The 21,402-nt window shown below is 39.3% G+C and overlaps 1 protein-coding gene across 3 annotated transcripts in view; it reads left to right on the plus strand.

The window, feature by feature from the left end:
- Window positions 1–21,402, plus strand: part of IPCEF1 (interaction protein for cytohesin exchange factors 1) — a 165,003-nt gene that overhangs the window by 36,352 nt on the left and 107,249 nt on the right. For 2 of the 3 annotated variants that reach the window (XM_047769879.1, XM_047769881.1), the window contains exons 2-3: window positions 15,764–15,807; window positions 16,497–16,587. The gene's annotated coding sequence lies outside the window, so the exon portion shown is untranslated. Of the gene's footprint in view, window positions 1–4,088; window positions 4,162–15,763; window positions 15,808–16,496; window positions 16,588–21,402 lie in introns of all 3 variants that reach the window. The other variant, XM_047769880.1, reaches the window with a different exon arrangement.

A 21,402-nucleotide genomic window follows, 5' to 3' on the forward strand; every position in this document is an offset into this window, starting at 1 on the left:
ATATAAGACTAAACTAATTTCAGGACACTTTTCTAAGTACATGGGAGGTGTATAGGACATTTATGATAAGTTCAGTAGTCTAAAATAACTAACACGAAAAAAGCATCACTGCTTAAAAGGTAAGAAATCTGCCATCTGGAAAACTTACTAGTTATACAAAGTGATGCGTATATCCTCAGAGGAGCTGGTGCCTTATCATTTAACTAGGAACTCCACTTTCCAACCACAGCTTTCACGGGAGCAGGGGCAGGTGGCCCAGGGATAGTGCCCTCCTATCGGCCCAAAAGAGAGAGAGAATAAAGCCCACCATTGCAGAGACCCACCAGGCTGCCTCCCCACCCACTTCCCATTGTGCTTGCAGTGCGGAGCGCTGAGGGCGAGAGTAAACCTCTCTAGCCCATCCTGGCTCCTCCCTCCCCTGATCTTCAATCAATGAACTTGGGAGGGAGGAGCAAAGGCCCTTGCCCACGGCCTTCTTGGAGTGGTGTCACGGCATGTACACTCTTTCCCCTCCAACACACACACGCAAACACACACATTCCATCGTACCAGGTCCTAGCTGTGAATGTCCCTAACTAAAAATAATGTTCAAGTGTGTGTTGAGCAATCATACTGGCAGCCTTTCGTTTTGGTTCCTTATTCTTGCCCTACTCCAGATGTGCTAAAAGTGCCACAGTGTCTGATAAAAATTTAAAAGAAACCTGACTGACAGGGGAAAAAAATAAAAGGAAGGGGCTTAGATAATTTGCAAAATAGGCAATGAGTCAGGACTGAATCAAATGTACTGCTTCTTAGTAGATGTTTTGTATGTTAAGTCAAATGCTTTTCCTCTCTCAGACACAGAAATGCTGACCCAAAATTTCACCCAGGCTGGTAAATGCCTTTTCAGAGGTTTTAAGTGCAGACCTAAGAAATAAATTTATCTCAGGAGGGTTGAGTATGACCTTATATTGTCAAAGGGACTAAAAGACCCATTCAGCTTCTAATGGTCCCTCTTCTTTAAAGAGGATGCCACTGTTTTCCAGTCAAGAGAAACCAGCATCCCCTCCTCTTAGTATAGGTCTCAATAAGATATTTGCAAACAGTCTGTAAAATGCTGCCTAAACAGGTTGTCCTTGACACAGGTAACTTTTTCTTAACAGCACCGAACACTGTTGACAGTCTGAAGAAGCCTATGGACCCCTTTTCAGAACAGTGTTTTTAAATACATAGAACAAAATACAAAAGGTTGCAAAGCAACAAAATACATAAAAATGTAATTATCCCAGCCTGGGCGATATAGTAATACACGTGCTTCTTTGTTAATGCATTAAACAACCTTGCAGCAGTAAGTCTGGTGACATTGACATTTGGATGGTGATGAGAAACATAAATGACGTCTGAAGACAGCCACAAAAACCCTACTGGAGAGGAGAATATCTGTGGTTTCTATGGGAGACAAAATCACAGATGCTGATAGTACTTCTGTGGCTTGTTGTCAGTATTTATGCTTGAAGGAAATGTTAAATTTCAGTTCGAGATCGGTGAAAAGGAAGATATATCTTCACCATTTTAAGTGTATAGATTCCCTGAATTCTGTTCACAGGACCCCTGGAGAGTCTGTGCCCTCCAAGATAAGGACTCCCGGAGCAAGAAAATCACTTCCATAGGATTGTGAGCATGGTTGACAGAGTTCTTCAAATAAATATTTGTATATAATTCTCAATGCAGTTATGAACATTTGTATTTTTAATTCTCGAATGGAAAAGTCATTCACCCATTCATTTATATTCTTACTTATAACCTGCCTTGTTTTTGAAAGGATCCGAGGCAACTTGCATACATGCATATAGCACAATATAGGAAGATTACAAGTAAGTGGATGAGAAAAAAGAAAGGAAAGAGAAAATTAGCATGAAAAGTAAAAGATGTCTTAGAGGGAAGTTCATGTACAAAGTATTCGTGGGAAGGTTCTAGACCTTTATTAGAGTACAAGGACAAATTTGATTCTAAGTTTAACATTCAGGACAAAGAGGAAGAAACAGTTAGTTACAGATTCATGATCATGGCTCCTGAGATGCCCAACTCTTTCTCGACGGAAACTGGGGAGAAAAGTTTTCCATAGGCCCTGCTTCATCTGAGTCTGCTTGAGCTGCTGTAGCAACATATCGTAGACTGGGAGGCTTAAACAACTGACACGTTTTTCTCATAGTTCTGGAGGCTGCGATATCCCAGAGCAAGGTGCCGATGTGGCTGGCTTCTGGTGAGGGCTCTCGTCCTGGCTTACAGGTGGCCACCTTCTTGCCATGGCCTCACGGTGTGGAAAGAGAAGGATTTCTTTCTTTTCTCTTCCCTACGGGCACTCACTAATTCCTCTTGAGGTTCCCCCCGCCGGCCCCATCTCCATCTCATGCCGCTGAAAGGTCCATCTCCAAATACCTTTACATTGGAGGTTAGGCCTTCGATCTCTGAATTTTGGGGGGCGACACCTCAGTCTATAGCAATGACACACTGAGGAATGAAATTATGAGTACTTTTGCAAACATCCTTTGTTTTATTGGGATATCTCTCATACTTTGTATAAATTAATGATATGTTTCTACTGGTGTAGCTTAATATAGAAATGGATTTTAAACAATCTAATATAATTTTTTTAACCTTTTGGAGGTAGAAAGTATTATCATTTATTTTTATTTATTTGCTTTCAGTACCACCTCCATGGAGGCACTTATTCTTTTTTTTTTTTTTTGGTCTTTTCTAGGGCCGCACCCGTGGCATATGGAGGTTCCCAGGCTAGGGGTCTAATCGGAGCTGTAGCTGCCAGCCTATGCCAGAGCCACAGCAACGCCAGATCTGAGCCATGTCTGCAACTTACACCACAGCTCACGGCAACGCTGGATCCTTGACCCACTGAGCGAGGCCAGGGATCGAACCCGCAACCTCATGGTTCCTAGTCGGATCCGTTTCCTCTGTGGAGGCACTTATTCTTGAAATGCAGGTTAGTGATTATTAGTTTTTACATGTCATGGACCGATTTGAGACTCTGACTTGAAAACTATAAATGCAGACACACGTTAAATTCTCCCCACAATTTCAGGGAATCACAGACCTCCAAAAGTCCCAGCACTCTTAAGAGTAAATAACTCTGCAATATCATGTAACAGATATGCTTTTAAACCTATTACATCAATATTGTTTACGGTAACTGAGCACTTGACAGAGATTGAGGACAAGCCAGTTGGATCTGATGCTCTTGGCGAACATGGGAATGCTTGTCTGTGCTGTGGATTAAACAAACCCTGTAATAACCTGGAGGACAGGAAAGCGTAGGCATATTTAACAACATGCAATGCTGACCTTTCAAGGTTGGAGCGATGCCTGGGGTTATACAGCCTCAACGCCTGTGGCCAAGACTCTCGTGACCCTTGGAGACCACCACCAATTCATGGTCCCAGGAATGATGACCTAGTTCAAAACTCTCCCTTTTACCACCCTACCTCATCATCTGCCATAGCCTGGCTGAGGCCAAGCTGGAATGAGAGAAACTGGACATAAACAGGGGAGATCCAGATTTTGTCAGGCCCTAAGCTCATACAACTTTGAGGGTCTTTTTTAGGAAATATACAAACATACAAAGAGAAAGTTGTGAGAAACTCAATATTTAAACTACATGACAGGAACGACAATAAATTTCAGATTCGAAAAAGCTGCCAAAATACCAGAAACAGCACTTTGTTCAGAAAAATGAGATAATAAAAAAACAAACTGCCCGACATATCTTAAATGCTTTCCCCTATATTTTTAACAGCAAGTGTTTTTGGTTGCCTCTTCATATGATAATGATTTTCTAATGTCATTTTTCTCTAGAGAACATAGGAGGATAATCCAGTCTGTTCTGTAGCATAAGTTGATCAAATTGTTTTTCATTTTCAAAAGTTTCAAAAGTTGTTCAAAAAAACTTCTTTCTACCTCACATTTTATTTCTTGTAATGTATAATTGTAGGGTTTCTCCCTCATGTTTCTACTGTGAGTTTTAAAATTTTGAAGGATTTTCCCCAAACTTGCTTCTGGTGCTCATTGGAAACTCTGTTTCTCTCCATTATCCATAGACGCAGGGCAACAGAGGACCTGCTTATACTGTGAAGTGACCTCTGGTCCTGAGTGATCAGATCATTGTGCCAGGTAAATGGGCCAGTGGGAAGTAGAGGGTTTCTGGAAGTTATGTCACACTTGAACAGCTAGCAAAAACCAGATTGGACAAAAAAGAGATCGCAAGACCATATCAATATATCCCATTAACCCCAAAGTATGTCCCTCTCTATAGGCCTGCTTTCAGAACTCACAAGTCACAGCCCACCTTTATGAGAGTTTTTTTGCTTTCCTCTCTCCCAGTTTATTCCAAGGGCTGCCTCCAGGTGCTTCAGCCACAGAGCATCTTTGCAGCATCCCCATAGAGCCTTCCGGTAAGATTCCTTACCATTCAGGCTCAAGAGAGCAAGGCCAAGACGGAAGGAGAAGCAGAAACTTTCCTACCACATCTCAGAGTCCAAATGTTTCTAAGATTGTAGACGTGGGGAAGGTATGCCCTCTCTGGGCAGATCTCATTCCCCAGGCAGGGATGTGGTCTCACCATAGGCCCCATTAAGGCAAATTATTCAGAACACACCAGCCTAAGATCAGAGTGGGAAAAAGTCGCTTGGAACAATACGGGATCTATTTCGATTCACAGATGACTGGGTGTTTAAAGCTATAGACACACAGTCCATAGCATATGGCTTTGATGATTTTTAAAACAATTTTTAAGGGCCCTACCTGCAGCGTATGGCAGTTCCCGGGGTAGGGGTTGAATCAGAGCTGCAGCTGCCGGCCTACACCCCAGCCACAGCATCGCCAGATTGGAGCTGCATCTGTGATGTGCACTGCAGATTGCAGCAATGCTGGAGCCTTAACCTACTGAGTGGGACCAGGGATTGAACTTGCATCCTCATGCATACTAGTCCAGTTCTTAGCCCGATGAGCTGCAGCAGGAACCCCAGCTTCCGGGATTTTAACCCGGAATATCCAAACCTGATAGAACCACATGCTCATGTCCACTATAAAACTCTTACTACCCCACACATGGAGTATTTTGAGTGATGGATATAATTTTCTGGTGAATGCCCCAAGATAACGGACTAGAAAACAAATGTTTTGATAATTGACTGACCTAAGCTGTTTTATAGATATATTGACTATAAACAGGGTAAATGAGAAGCTAAACTGAACAAAGGTGATTATGTTGGGTTTAGAATAGTTAATTTGTGGCCTTCTTGCCAGGGGTCAGGTAGCAAGGCAACGCCCCATTAAAGCCACTTCTAGATTGCAACAATAAAAGCTATCATTTCTGAATACAGGACTTCTTATTTTATTACCTACAGAAGGGGAATGTTGATTTTATCCAAGAGAAGAGTAAGTGGCAAAGGCCTGAAGTGTCTGCCACTTCAAAGCCTGTGGGAAGGACTGTATTTATGTTTTTGACTTTGTATTTTGCAGGGAGTATCCACTTTGCTTGTTTCAAAAAAGCAAGCCCCTTTCCTCAATACCTATGTTCAAATAAGTTGAAAATAAATATTTTCGGAGACTCAGTTGAAGAAAAGCAACAGGAACGCTCTCATTATGTTTAACCTAGAATATTCTCTGCTTTGCATTTTCTCCACAAAGAGGCCAAATCTGCCTTTTATTTTTTAACAGAGATGCAAAGGAGCTGTCCTTTCCTTCTGGGAGGGAGCCCAAAACACCAGAAATTTTAGTGGGTTGAATGCCCTCCCCATGCATGGTGGCTTAGAAAATGGGCAGTGAGGTAGTAGACCAGAAGCGGTAATCCATCTGCATTGGCTTTAATAGATTTATAACAGTTCGAGAATTGGCTTTTCGTTGTTTAGTGTCATAATCCAACTATGAGTTTTATAAATTATTCAGAATAGAATACCTGAATTTTGGAAAAATGCATTAGAATAGCATAGACTCACAATTTTCAAAAGAATTTGGAGCCCTTTCTTTGAAGGCAAGTATGGGCTGCAGTTCAAGGTGAAACCACCTTGGATAAGTGTGGACTTGCCCACCTCAGCCAGGCTCTCCGCATCCTCCCTCGTGCCTTCTCCCACCTGCGCCGAACCCTGACTGCTGTTGGGCATCGCACAGGTACCCAGTTCATGAAACACTCATGGACGGACGGATTGTTCAAGTCTTAGGGCGCAAACCACTGACAATAGCATTTTAAGGCATGAATGATTCACAATCTTCCTACGAAAGAAATAGCAGTGTTTGCTGAGAGCTTCTGGGTTGAATCCTGCAATAGATAGAAACACTGGCATCCTTTCTTCCTTTGATTACACGTGTGTGTGTGTTTGTGAGATGCTGATGCTGGCGACCTTAATAGGAATTACTCATTTTCTCCTGAAAAGAGAAGAGATCTTTAACAGGTCTTCCTTCTTTAAAGGAAGGTTGCTATTTATTTCTCTTGCTTTCTTTGGGTCTGCATCATTTTTTCAGTTGAATGACCTATGCAAGGCTGTTTCTTGCATAAACAAATGAAAATGTCCTCTTGATTGGAGAAGATATAATTGATGATAATAACTTAGGAAGTGTTTGGGAAGTTGAAGTTCAGCTGTTGCCTTAAATTTAGTTTGTTCTTGTTAAGGTGTTCCCTACAAACCAACTCTTCAGAGACATTTTGGGGATGATTAGAGAAATTGTTAAATCAAGGTGGTATGTATATGAAATATCATTGCAATGTATTTTCTAATATGTCGTCAGATTTTTTTCTAAGAATAGTTTTATGGTTCTATAAATCTGAGCCAGACGATTCCAAATCCTTTGTTTCCAGATAAATTTTGACTTGAGCAATCTTTGCTTTCTGTCATTTATGTAGCTTTTTTTTTTCTAAAATAACCCAAGAACATTAAACAATGAAATATTTGAGATGGCAACATTGAGCCTTATAAGTTACTGGTTTTAATCTCTCTCTCTTTTTTTTTTTTTTTGCTTTTTAGAGTCACTCCTGTGTCATATGGAAGTCCCCAGGCTAGGGGTTGAATCAGAGCTGCAGCTGCCAGCCTACGCCACAGTCATAGCAAAGCGGGATGTGAGCCAAGTCTGTGACCTACACCACGGCTCACGGCAATGCTGGATCCTTCACCCCCTGAGCGAGGCCAGGGATCGAACCCGCATCCTCAAGGACACTAGTTGGGGTTGTTACCACTGAGCCACAACAGGAACTTCCTGGTTTTGCTCTCAAAGTTTCTGAGCCTTATGTGCTTGTTTCAAACAGGGAAAATGTACATGTGGACTTACATATGATTCTGCACCCTAGGACCTCCTGCTCAGCAGCGGAGATAAAAGCATTCTCTCCAGACCATTACTGCTCATTAGGGTGCTGTCCAAAATCTCACACATGCCTGATAGAGTAAGTGGAATGTCAGGGCCTCCACTGTGATTCAAGGACCTACATGTGACTTGTCAAGGAGCTCAAATATGAGCTGTAATCTCCCTTTGTGCAGAGCTCTAAGCTTAGGCTTTGTAGATACAAAGCTGTATATATAGAACACCCCCGGTTTCATTACAGATTTTCCAAATGAGTAGAATGGAGCAGGAATACCCAAGCTAAGAGCGGGTATCTCTGGACTTGGGTTGATTTTTCTTTTAGGGACTTTTTTCTTTTGCATTTTAAAGTTGAAAACAAGGCAAATATGTATTTTTTAATATCCAAAACTTCAACTTCTAAAAAGTGGAATAGATGCTGTAGTTATTAGCTGAGCGCCAACCTTGGAGTCAGGACGTGGTGAGCAAGGGTCCAGCACTCAAGAGGAGGCACCATATGCCTATCAACTCTGGGTTTAAAAATATGCTCGTGGTGGGGGTGATGTATCAGGAGTCTGCGCCATGCCAGAAGGATGAAACAAGTAGAAAGGCACTGACTTTAGACTAGTAGGAAAGGGAAGGGGAAAGCTTCTCGTATAATTTGCATTGGCATCCCATCCATTCCTCTCTCCTGCTATCAGGAGGTGGGTGGGAGGTGGGTAGGAGGGCCCTGGAAGCTTCTTCTACTTTACCAGTCCTTCCTCTTAACTCAAAAGCACTACCACTGATATTCAAGAATCACCATTTTGGGAATTCCCGTCATGGCTCAGTGGAAACGAATCTGACCAGTATCTGTGAGGACGCAGGTTCGATCCCTGGCCTTGCTCAGTGGGTTGAGGATCCAGTGGTGCTGTGAACTGTGGTGTAGGTCGTCGATGCAGCTCGGATCTGGCATTGCTGTGGCTGTGGTGTAGGCCAGTTGCTCCAGCTCCCATTCGACCCCTAGCCTGGGCACCTCCATATGCCATGGGTGTGGCCCTAAAAAGGCAAAAAAAAAAAAAGAATCACCGTTTTATGTGGAATACACATTTCGGTCAGGGGAGGTACAGAAGTAGAGTCCCTGTAGGTGCAGGAAGTTGACACAAATGAAACCCATACACATGGGCGTTTCTGGGGAGTGTGATGGAGCTTCCAGGTGGGCAAACATGGGGAAAAGAAGGGACAGCGGCCTCTGGGAGAAGCAGAACAGGGAATGATGAAGCTGGGAAGGGCCCGGGTGTTCGCCTGCCTCCTTCATACCCTCTTCTGCCGCTGCTCCTTCCCCAGCCGCCGAGCGGGCCCCCCCTGCTGCCCTCTGGCTGGCCAAGGTCCCTGCAATAACACACCAGCCAAACTGCTCTCCTCCCGTTGTTCTCTCCTTTCTCCCACGGCCTCCTTTCGTTCTCATCAAATGTACACAGAATTCACACCATATTAAGAGCCAAAGCATAGACGTGTTTGAGGCATAAACTTTACCTCCTTCGTGTAGCTGATGATTCGGAAGAGTCTCTTGAACCGTGTCAGGATGAGGGACCGGCAGCACACCTGGGAGTCAGGCAGCAGCCACCCCATGGCGATTACGCAGGTACGTGTCACAGCCGGGACTCCCCTGGCTGGCAGAGGGCTCTTGGTGATCAGCCCAGTGGAGTCAGAGGCCTGATGAGGTGCCCTGCTTGGGGTGCAAGAGCCTGGGGCAAGAGGGGCTAAACTTATCTGCCTTTGTGGTTTAGACAGGCCAGACTTGCCTGATGGGTGGAAGTCTCTGAGAAGGGGCTGGACGACCTCTGAACCGGAGATGAGGGAAGTCGGGCCGCATGGGAGGAGGCGGGGCTCTGGGTACAGAGGGCACTGACCCAGTTCTCTCTGTTCTCTGCCTCTTCCCACACAATTCCTCTGCTAGGGTGTCTGTGGGTTCCAGAGGGAGAGAAATATGGTCAAAGGGAAGCAGAGGTCGCTGTGGAGCATCCTCATAGTAATACGGATGGGAAACAGGTGTCTGTGTGAAGGGCGGGGTCTAGAGGCGGTTGGGCACAGCACAGCAGCCATCTATGAGTAGCGGGGTGGGCAGTGTCCACACAGCAGAGCGCTCCAGCCAGAGCTGTGAACTTCAGGGCCGTCATCATGTTCTGTAAAATGGGAATAAAGAAAGCACCAGCTTCCCAGAGTTGTGAAAACTAGATGCTTGATACATGTACTGCATTTAGCACATGCCAGCAAACACTTAGTGATAATCAGAGCTTAACAAGTGTGGGCTATTGTTATTTTCATCATTGTTTTTTTGTGAGATTCCCTTCTCTCTGCTCATCTTCTACTTATTTTCACGTGGTTGTGTAGTGACTTTACTTCTGGCCCTGTTTTTGTTTCTAATCAGAGAAGCTGCTTCTCAGGATGTAACTGAAAAGGGTTAGATTAATAAACCTTAAGTAGATTGAACTTGAGCAAAGTTTTACAAAATAATTGTGGCAGCAAAAACTTCCATTTTTTTTTTTTACCGAATAAAAAAATGTTAGGCACTAATGTCCTTTTTTTGCTCTAAGTTTTTGAGAATAACTAATAATACTTGGTAGAGGTTAATGTAGTATTGAAAGTAGTAATTTTAACAGTTTTGAACTCATTTTCAAAGACATAATTGGAATAATTTTCAATAGACATCAGTCTTTATTTCTTAGGAAATTACAATGATTAAATTAACTGCAGGCAGCCTCTCATTGTTATTTGAAGACAGTAGAAGTCTGTTGAGGATTGGTGGGGAAAAATGAATGATACATGTTCTATTAAAGACTTCACTGAAACATTTTTCATCACTCTGTCTAGCTACAATGTATGTCTTCAAAGCGTAGTTATCAAATGCCGGTTTCTCTACTGTATTTGGCCTAGAAAATGAATTCAAATGAATAAGAATAATGTTTTTCTTAGGGCTAAGATATAGATTTTTCTTTTGAGGATGTGCATTATATGCCAATTCAAAAGAAAATGATGTTAACACCCGCAGAATTCTGTGAACATGGAACAAAGAATTTTGTTCCTTCTTGGGGTATTTTCTGCTTCCTTATGAAATCGAGCACTGGACAAGGACAATAATGTCACATTCATTATTCAGGTTCCAAGCATCTGAAATAACTCTTTTCCTTTGAAATGAGATATTCAAGTCATTGAGTGTTAGAGAAATTGTGCATAGATGGAAGAGTACGTGGACTTTGATCTGTTATCTCAGCATGAGGCTTTCTGGAGGTGGCAAAGTGGTGTTTATCACAGAAAACATCACCAAGTTTCCTCAAGACCTTCCTAAACTCAGAATGATTTAGTTAGTACATCTGAAACTGAATACCACCCAGATAAGCATCTGCAGTCACATTTACCTAGACATGGGTGGTAATGCTTTTTAAATTTCAATATTACTATAAAAGTTGTCTGGCTTTTACCCCCATAAGTGCTCTTGACTCATAGGAAAACCTGTTTGTGCCCTTTCTGGCTGGAATGCCTACTTAGAGATTCATTTTGCTGGCTGTGAACAAGTTATATACACCAATAGCCCAGCTTTTCTTGGCTTGGCCCTCAACTAAACAACACCAGGATTTGGAAGTCCAACAATTAAAAAGAAAAATATAAAAAGTAATTTAAAATACCAGGAGTTCCCGTGTAGGGCAGTGGTTAACGAATCCACCGAGGAACCATGAGGTTGCAGGTTCGATCCCTGGCCTTGCTCGGTGGGTTAAGGATCCGGCGTTGCCGTGAGCTGTGGTGTAGGTCGCAGACACGGCTTGGATCCTGTGTTGCTGTGGCTCTGGTGTAGGCCGGCGGCTGCAGCTCCAATTCGACCCCTAGCCTGGGAAACTCCATGTGCCATGGGAGCGGCTCAAGAAAAGGCAAAAAGACAAAAAACAAAAACAAAAACAAAAACAAAAAACCAAGAAGTTCTTGAACAGATGCTGATTACTACATTGTGAAACAGTGCTGTTTTCACTGCTTTGGGAAGTAGAAAGAAGTAACATAAAATCTTGTTTTAGAGGGAAAGAAAGAGCTGGCTTGTTAGGTACACTAAATGCAAAGACAAACATGAACAGAAGCCGATGACTCGGCATCCAACACGGCTAACATCCATCTACTTTACATTGTTTCCGGTCAACTATTATCATTTCAAATCGTTATAGTCGGAAAATGTTTAAGTAAAACAATATCACATTACCTTGTAATTTAATATAACAAAACTAGAACTTTAAGCCGCAAAGTGTGAACAATGTGGAACGCAGGTTGTAGAAGAGGAAAAAAAAAAAAAAAGATGTCTCGATGTATTTGACATGAAAATAGAGGGCTTCGTAATGTAGTGTGAAGTTTATAGTATTTCTATATCTTATTTTGGCCACAGAAATAGTCTTATTGGTTATATAAACTTGGATAGATTTCCACCCCCCCAAAAAGATGATTAAAAATGCCTAACTCATGGGGTTGTTGTGCAAACTGAATAAATTAATCTAAGTCAAAGCATTTTATAAATTGCAACTGTAACAAAAATTTGCTTTATAAGAAGCAATCTCTAAATGTTACTGAGATCAAAAAAAAATTAATCCAACCTTTCTTGTTTTTCTAAAGTATAAAAATAAAGCAATTCAATTTCACATTTGTACTTCCACCAAAAATGTTTAACCTGAGTCTAATTGTGAGGGAACAGTTAGACAAATCCTCTTTGAGGATATTATGCAAAACAACTGGACTGGACTCTATAGAAGTGTCGATCACTAATAACAAAAGGAACTATATAATATGATAATGCATGCAATGATGATCTTTGATTGGATCCAGATCCTGGATTTGAAATAAAATAGAATAGCTCTCCATCCTGAAGAGAACATTATTGGGACAATTGGGGGAATTTGAACTGCATATTACATAATTATACTCCATCATTCAAAATTTCCTAAGTGTGGTCATTATTATGTTATTATGATAAGATAGTTGTTCTTAGGAGGTACATGCTAAACTAGATAAGGCTGAAATATCTTTTTGTCTACAAGCAATTTCCAAATGGTTTGGTAAAGTGTGTATATATAGAGAAGAGAGGTTAAAGTGATTGTGGCAAAATGGTAATATTTTGGGAATCTAGATGAAGGCTATGAAGGTGTTCATTGTTAACTACTATGTTTTTTCCCCACTAGTGGTATTTGGGAGTTCCTTGGCCAGGGATCAAGTCCATCCGAGCTGCAGCTGTGACCTACACCACAGCTGCAGCAATGCCAGATTCTTAGCCCATTGCTCCAGGCCAGGGATCAAACCCCTAACCCACTGTGCCACAGCAGGAACTCCACTGTTAACTATTCTTGCAGCTTTTCTATAGTTTTGAATATTTTCAAAATAAAAAGTTGGAAAAATTTTTAAAAGTTAAAAAAACCCCAATTCCCCAAACAGTTGAGTTATTAAAAAACAGACCTCTTGAAATATATTCTTTACAGATTACATCATACCATCTCATTTTAGTGTGAGATACAGATATATAGGTTTAAAAAAGAAGAATCTTTCAGCAAAAGGAGAGCTTAAAGGAAATTTATTGAATGCATATATTAGAAAAGATAGAAGACCTAAAATCCATAACCTAAGTTTCTATCTTAGGAAACGAGAACAAAGAAGAGAAAATTAAATCTAAATTAAGCAGAAGACAAGATATAATAGGAATTAGAGCAAAAATCAATGAAATCGAACACAGAAAATCAAGAGAAAATCAACAGAACCAAAAGCTGATTCCTTTAAAGGATCAATAAGATCAAAAAGCCTTTAGCCAGACTAACTAGGAAAAAAAGAGAGATGACAAATTTACTAATATCAGAAATGAAAGAGGGGCATCACTATAGATCCCATCAAAATTAAAATGGATAATAAAAGAATACTATAAACAACTCTATGCCCACAAATTTGATGCCCTAGCTGAAGATCAATTCCTTAAAAAATACAATCTGCCAAAACTCACACAGGAAGAATTAGGTAATCTGAACAGCCTATATCTATTAAAGAAATTTAACTAATAATTAATATCCTTCCAAAACAAAGCATAGGTTCAAATGTGTTCGCTGGTGAATTCTACCAAATATTTAAGAAAGAAACAATGCCAATTATCTATAGTCTCTTTCAGGGGAAAAAGCAAAGGGAATACTTCTTAGCTCATTCTTTGAGGCCAACATTACCCTGATATCAAAACCAGGCAAAGATATTGCAAGAAAATAAAACTAAATACCAATATCTTTAATAAACATAGATGCAAAAATCCTCCACAAAATATCAGAAAATGGAATTCAAAAATGTATGCAAAGAGTTGTGTACCTTGAGCAAGTGAGACCTAGGTATGAAAGGCTAGTTTATAGAAATAATTGATAAGCTGGATTGGATTAAAATTAAAAACTCTGCTCTGTAAAAGACAATATAAGGACAGTGAGACAAACCACAGACTGGAAGAAAGTACGTGCAAAAGACACATGTGACAAAGGCCTATTACTCAAATTATACACAAAAGCGCTTAAAACTCAAGCGTAAGGAAACAAGCAACCTAATTGAAAAATAGGCCAAAGACCTTAAGAGAAACTTCACCGAGGAAGATATATACAGATAGCAAATATGCATAGGAAAAGATGCTCCACATCTATGTTGCCAGGGAAATGCAAATTAAAACAACACGATATGACTAAACATCTATGAGAAGGGTCAAAATCTGGGACACTGACGTCACCAAATGCCAGTGAGGACGTGGAACGATGGAGACCCTCATACATTGCTGGTAGGCATGTACAAGGGTACAGCTAATTGGGACAACAGTTTAGTGGGTTGTTAAAAACAGTAACATCAAAACCAGCTAAACAATAGGCTTGCCGTACAGTCCAGCAATCATGCTTACTATTTACCCAAAGAGCTGAAAATTTATGTTCACGCAAAAATCTGCACATGGACATTTATAGCAGCTTTATTCATAAAATTGCCAAAACTTGGAATCAATCAAGGTGTCCTTCCACAGGTAAAAGGATAAACAAGCTGTGGTATATTCAAACAATGGGATATTATTTAGTGCTAAAAGAAATTAGCTATCAAGCCACGATAAGATATGGAGGAAATTTTAATTCATAATTACTAGATGAAAGAGGCCAATAGGAAAAGGTAAAATTACAGAGCCAATTAAAAATGATTACTGATGGCTAGGGGTGGGGTGAGTGTGGAGAGATGCATACTCAGAGCATTAAGGATTTTAGAGAAATAAAAACAGTATGTATGATAGTATAATGATAGAGGTGTCATTACACATCTGTTCATACTCATAGACTGTACAACAACAAGAGCCAACCCTAAGGTAAACTATGAACTTTGGGTAATTATAACCTGTAAGTGTAGGTTCACCCTTGATGAAAAGTGTACCATTGTGGGAGTTCCTGCTGTGGTGGAGCCGGTGAAGGACACAACATTTTCTCTGCAGTGGCTTGGGTCACTGGATTTGACCTCTGGCCAGGAGCAGTGGGTTAAGGATCTGCATTGCCACAGCTGTGGTGTAGGTTGCAGCTGCAGCTTGGATTGCATCAGTGGCTGGGGAACTTCCATAGGCCATGGGTGCAGCCCCCCCCCCCCCCAAAAAAAAAGTACCATTCTGGTCAGTGATGTTGATAATGTAGGAGGCTTTGCATGTGTGGTGGTAGCGAATATATGGAACACCTCTGTGACTTCTCTGTACTCTCAGTTTTATTGTAAGTATAAAACTGCTTTCAAAGAAACAGTTTCTTAAACAAAGAATCTTTATTTTAAAACATTTGTGTTTAGGGAATACGTGGGATTATTATTACTAATACAAAATATTTTCCTCTGGCAATATTCCAGGAAAACAAACAAAAGTTCTAAATCCATGTGCACATCTCTCAGGGTATTTACAAGCGAAGCAAAGTATATAAAGGAGATGAACAACAGGGTCCTACTTAGGGAACTATAGTCAATATCTTGTAATAACTTAAAATGGAAACGAATCTGTAGAAGAATAAATGTATAATATACATGTGACTCACTTCGCTGGACACCTGAAACATTGTAAATCAACGATACTTCAACAAAAAAATAAAAAATAAAAAGGCAAAGTAAAAAATGTATCTTTAGGAGTGTTTAAGAGCTTAGAATATCGTTTTCATTTTATCTTTTAGAAAATGTTCAATTTGGGGGAATCTCAGTGTGATGATTTCCTACTAGCTTACTACCCAGGTTTCCTTATTTTCTATGAGCTAGAACTTTCTGTCTCATTCTCCAGGAGAGACACTAGGTAATTATTGCCATTCACAAGTTACTATTTTGTTACCTCTTCCTGGGGTTGATGGGGTAGATTTCTGACTTCCTCCCAGGCAACTAAATTCACGCAGAAGTCTGATGACCTCTTTCTTGTCTTTTTCTCGTACAGCTCAGGAGCAACAGAACCAGAACGAGGAAACTCACAGCTTTTTGGTATGTAATTGAGAACTCTTCAAAACTAATTCTTTCTTTGAATGGTATTTATGATCTAAAGGGCCTGGACTCTACTTTGTTATTCTAATTTGTGAACCAAATTATATTAGCTTAGGTGTATTTATCCCTAAGTTTGGATTAATGCAGAGAGAAAGTAATAGCATTAATAAATAACCAACTATATTTAGTCCTTCAAATTTCCCTCGAAAGTGGATTATTAATGGAGATTACCTTTTAGTGGGAGAGCTGCTCAGTAAAGCAGTTAGTTTATTTACAGAACTGTCTGTTTTGACCCCTAGTGGTCAGGAACATACCATAACTATCAAAGTACCATAGAACTCTAATTATGTGAAGAATCTATTTTATAAGAAACTATGGGCTTGGATGCCCACATATAAATTGAAAGTTCTAGAAATGAGGCATTTATGAACCTAAATTTACTAATGACTATAATAAGCTCGTTACATTTAATAATTATCATGTGAAAGTAAAAGTCTTAAGATGCTTTCATCTTTACAATTCGCCCCTCTTGGTCTAGGTAGGACTGAAGTTCTATAAATAGGTGTGTAATTATTCTCAGTATTCCTTTAATTTCCTATTTATAAAATGATTTAAAAAGATTATGTCTTAGTTCCTGACTGGGACACCCATCTCTTGTTTAGTTTAACTCTTTTTTTTTTTTTTTCCAGTTTGCTGCAGAATACAAGGGAAGCATTCTTTTCACAGTTATCACTCAAGAATTCATTCTTTGGTGATTCCATGGATATAACTGAAATTCTGGTAATTTTTCAGAAAACATTAATATATTAATTTAAGTGCTCCTATTTATGTATGAGCCAAAAAACAATAGTAATGATAACCACTTTTCGCCCCAGTGTGTACTTTTGACCACTTTCAGTTATCTTGCAGCTGACTCATAACCTGTTGAATCACCGTCATCCTTTCTGATGACCACTGGCCTTCTCTTTTTCTTTCTGTAGTTGTTAAAACCCAGTGTCCTGGTTGTCCAATTTACTGAAGCACAAAAATTACTTTTGTTGCCTTCTTCTGTGTTCAGATGTTTTCAAATATATAAATTACTATTGTTCCAACATGTGTGTACTAAAGATATTCATTTATTGATGTGGTGGATTATATAACTCAGCCAATAAGATTCCTAGGTTGCCTTCTATGGTAAAGAATGCTTTGTCAACCCTAACATTTGACGTTTCATTGAGAAATTTAAGGTAGCCCTTTTCATCCTTGCACTTTTCATGGACCGTTTACGAAACTGGTTATACTAAGGAATTGACAAAATTGGGTAGATTTTTACCATCTTCGAAAGTTGTCAAGTAATTTTCTAGTAAAACATTTCTGATCCTTAGTTTAGGATTCCCCCATCAAGATGGGTATCTATCTAGAAAGAGCCTTATTTATTTATCAGAAAACGGTGTGTTGTAAGGGAACCCTGAACTAGTAAACACTGAATTAAATAAACTCCATGGTCTTTGATGACATACACAACTTGGTATTTCTTACGTAAGATGATTCTCAGCTATGCAACCCATGACCAAATTAGAGTCTTTGAGTCTCGACAGAGACAGAGTTAGTGGTAAAGAGGGCAGTCTCTGAGTTTAGGTGGCCTGGGTTTGATTCTTGTCTCTTACACTTACTAGCTATGTCACTTTGGTCACGTTACTTAATCTTTGCCTCACTTTCTTCATTTGTTGAATGGAGATGGTAATAGTATCTAATAAAGCTGCTATGAGATTTTAATGCTTTGATATGAATGCAGTTCTTAGAACCATATTTGGTACACAGTTTGGCACTCAATAAATATCAGTTTTGATGGTGATGGATGAATGAGATTGTCATCAGCTGGGGCATTTGTGCCTCTTAGAGAGTTTTCTATATTTTTCAATAATCCCCTAAGAGTGGCGTGCATCTGACTGTGATTTCTAAGAATTTCCAGCAACTTATTTCTTCAAGAATCCTGATATACTATCTCTGTTCCACCTGAAGCCGACATGAAGATAAAGCTCAAATGCTTTTTTGCTTCTTAGTTGTACCAACATTATAGAAGCAATAGACATCACCTCTGTAAGACGGCTTTCCTCACTCCCCAGGCTCCATTTCCCAATTTCCTTGCATTGCTTCATGCAGGCGGACCTGCATACATTCAGATAGCTCTGGATCTCAGATTTCATTACAAAGAGTCTTATTTTGATACTTTCTAGCAAAGCAAGAAGTTTACCTAAAATAAAGTCTTGAACCAGCTGCTAGGATAATAAAATGTCCTCCAATTTAATGCAAAAGCATATTAATAATTTTAATTTTATCATTGTCATTAATCAACAGTAAAGGGCTCTTGCTAATATAGTCACTTTGATATAGATGTAGTCACTTTGATATGTTATAGATATATAGCATAGAGTCCAAGTGTGTGTAGTGGGAATAAATTGCTAATATAGTCATTTTGATATATTATAGATATATAGTATATAGTCCAAGTGTGTGTAGTGGGAGTAAGTAGTTCATAATTAATTCTCATTCACATATGCATAGATTTCTGGCCCCGTGATTATTTTGAGTTCTTCATTGATTTAATAATTTTTTACCTTTATATTGTAGCAAAACACACATAGCCATAAAATTTACCACCTGAACCATTTGAAGCTTACAGTTCAGTGGTGTTAAATACATTCACATTATTGTACAACCATCACCACCATCATTCCCTACTATTCCTTTCATCTTGTAGAACTGAAATTGTATGCTCATTAAACAATAATACTCCTTTCTTCCCTCTCACCTGCCCTTGGCAGCTACCGTTATACTTTCCATCTTATGATATTCAGTACCCTAAATATTTCATATAAGTGGAATCATACAGTATGGCTCGTTTCACTTAGCGTAATGTCCTCACAGTTTGTTTATGTTGTAGCATATTATAGAATTTCCTTCCCTTCCTTCTTTAAGACTGAATAATATTCCACATTTTGCCTATCCATTCCTCTGTTGATGGGTCGTATCCATGTTTTAGCTATTGTGAATAAGGCTTCCTTGAAAATGGATGTACACATATTTCTTTGAGGCCCTGATTTCAGTTCTTTGGGATACATGCCCAGAAGTCAAGTTGATGGATCATATGGTAATTCCATATTTATTTTTTTGAGGAATTGCCATACTGTTTTCCACAGTGACTATATCATTTTACACTTTCGCCAACAGTCTTCACAGAGTTCTTAAGTACAGAACGCTCATCTAATTATTTTGACATATTCCTATTGGGAAGTGAATATCGTGAAGTTTTATTTGAATACACACTGAACACAAGGCTATACTATATTTTTTTCCTGTTCTTTTTTTTTTTTTTTTCCTTGGGGCGCCTAGGAGTGTTATGGTCTAAGACCTACTTAATGTTAATTTATGTTGCCAGGTGATTCAGAGTGTCAGTGGAGTTTTTCCAGAACAGAAATATGTGGGGCCAAGTCTCAAACTTCTAATGGAAAAACAACTTGGACTCCAAGGATTTCTTGGCTTGTTTTAAAATAAACTCTATGTTAAAATCTTGTGTTTTGGTAGCAAAGGAGTAGATGACCACATGCTTTCTTTTTGAAGGTTCGTAATTTTTTTTGCGCAAAATATACCAATGTGAACAGGAGTGGGGACAACCTGATTACAAAAAAAGAATTGGCTAGCTGGAGAATTACTTCCATATATATTTTATATCTATCTAGCTCTCTCTATATATAGAACAAAGGTTATTCTTTTAGACAGATCTGTAAGGTTTTCAAATTATTGACAGGAAAGCTTCACATTTGGGCCATTATTTTACCTCATTAATAATATTTGTGCTTTTTTCAATTTTGATTCAAAATATACATAAAAATTTATTTCTAAGGGACAGAATCTTATTTCAAAACTGCAATGTATTAGCTGAATTTTGGACAATTTTGAGGTTATTTGCACAAATTGAAGGGGCATTTTTCCAGAAAATTTTCTGCATTTACTGTTTGTAGACAGTGAGGAAAAGGGGAGGAGAGAGATACGCTTATCCAGGGAGCGAGAGATTTCTTGCTGTCAGACATTTCGTTTTCCCTTAGTTTATTGTCCTCAGAAGAAACATCAACGTCTTTCCCAATAAAATCACCTCCACTACAGTGTTTCAGAAAGACGTGAACTACCCTGGGTCTATGTCAATTCAACTTAACAAGAGAAAAATTTAAACATAACTGCAATAAAATTTGAAAAGACTCTTGTTAATGATTTGTGAGGCAAAAGTAACCCTTATGAGGCTAGGCGAGGCTACGCTGGGGTAGCAAATTAACCCTGAAATCTCCGTGGCTTAACACAGGCACCATTTTTCTTATTTACACTCTACGTTCAAAGCTGATTGACATGAGAAAGGAAGGGCTCCTCCACGCCACACAGTCACTCAGAGTAAAGCACCACCATCCTGTGGCATCACCATGGCAACAGGGGCATCAGGGTTTGCTGTGGCAGGAATGAAGTATGGAGGATGCATACTCTTCTCCAGACTGAAGGCCTTGCAACACCTCCACCCAGAGCCTACTGCCCAGCACTAGCCATATGGCCTCTCCTAACCACAGGACACTGGAGGTGTTCCTGAGGGCCTTGGCAGGAGGGGAAAACTAGATAGAGTGAGCACCAGTAATTTCTTCTTTGCTAAATTTTGCTGGTAATTCTCATATGAGGCCCCCATTTGAAACAAGGACAAATTTCCTTCCTATATCGTTCACATTTATAATTCTTTACATTTTAATATGTAGATAAGCAATTTTAACCTTTTAAAATTAATTTCACTTTTTTGGTAATTGGTAACTTTAGATAAGAATAAATAAAACAAGAATTACTGAGAAGGAATTAGTTAGGATATAGATTTCATCAACAATAGAAAAAAAAAAGCCCTCAAATGTTTAGATATCTATAGATTCTTATTTGTATTAGTAGTAGTAGCTACTATTTCTTTTTCTTCTCGATTAAACTGTAACTTGAAATTAAATGTAACTCTAAATACAGGGAGGCTTGATTGCAAAATCCGTTCATGGGATATTGATCTAGGAATATGAAACTAAGGACAGTTTTAATAGATGGTCTTTCATAAGTTCTTTTTTAAAAAATATGATCAGCTTTCCCTGAATCTTAATCTCATGTTTTTCTTCTTAAATCTCCTTTTCACTTTATCGGAGTATTTTACCAAGAAGTATCTTTATACAGGATACATGGGGAATAATCATGTCTCAGCATGTATTTTGACCTCACCATTGATTGTGTGTTTGACTGGATATTGAATTTTATGTATCGAATTAATGTTCGTCTAGAACTTCCAAGGCATTTCGCCAACATCCTTGTACATCTCATGTTGCACATGAGAAATTTGTCACTCTTACTCTTGTTTCTTTGTGGATAATACCTATTTAACCTGTCCATAAATTTTTATAATTCTTTGTATACTTTCGAAATTCTAAAATTTCATAAGACATATTCAAGCGTGCAGTTTTTCAAATATGTCTGATTCAGCATTTTGTGGGATGGAAGTTTTCCTTTTTCCCCCTCTGTCTGGGCTCTTCTTCTCACTGGTTCGGTTTCATT

This window comes from Phacochoerus africanus, chromosome 2 (genome assembly GCF_016906955.1).
Source record: "Phacochoerus africanus isolate WHEZ1 chromosome 2, ROS_Pafr_v1, whole genome shotgun sequence".
In the NCBI taxonomy this organism is placed as follows: domain Eukaryota; kingdom Metazoa; phylum Chordata; class Mammalia; order Artiodactyla; family Suidae; genus Phacochoerus; species Phacochoerus africanus.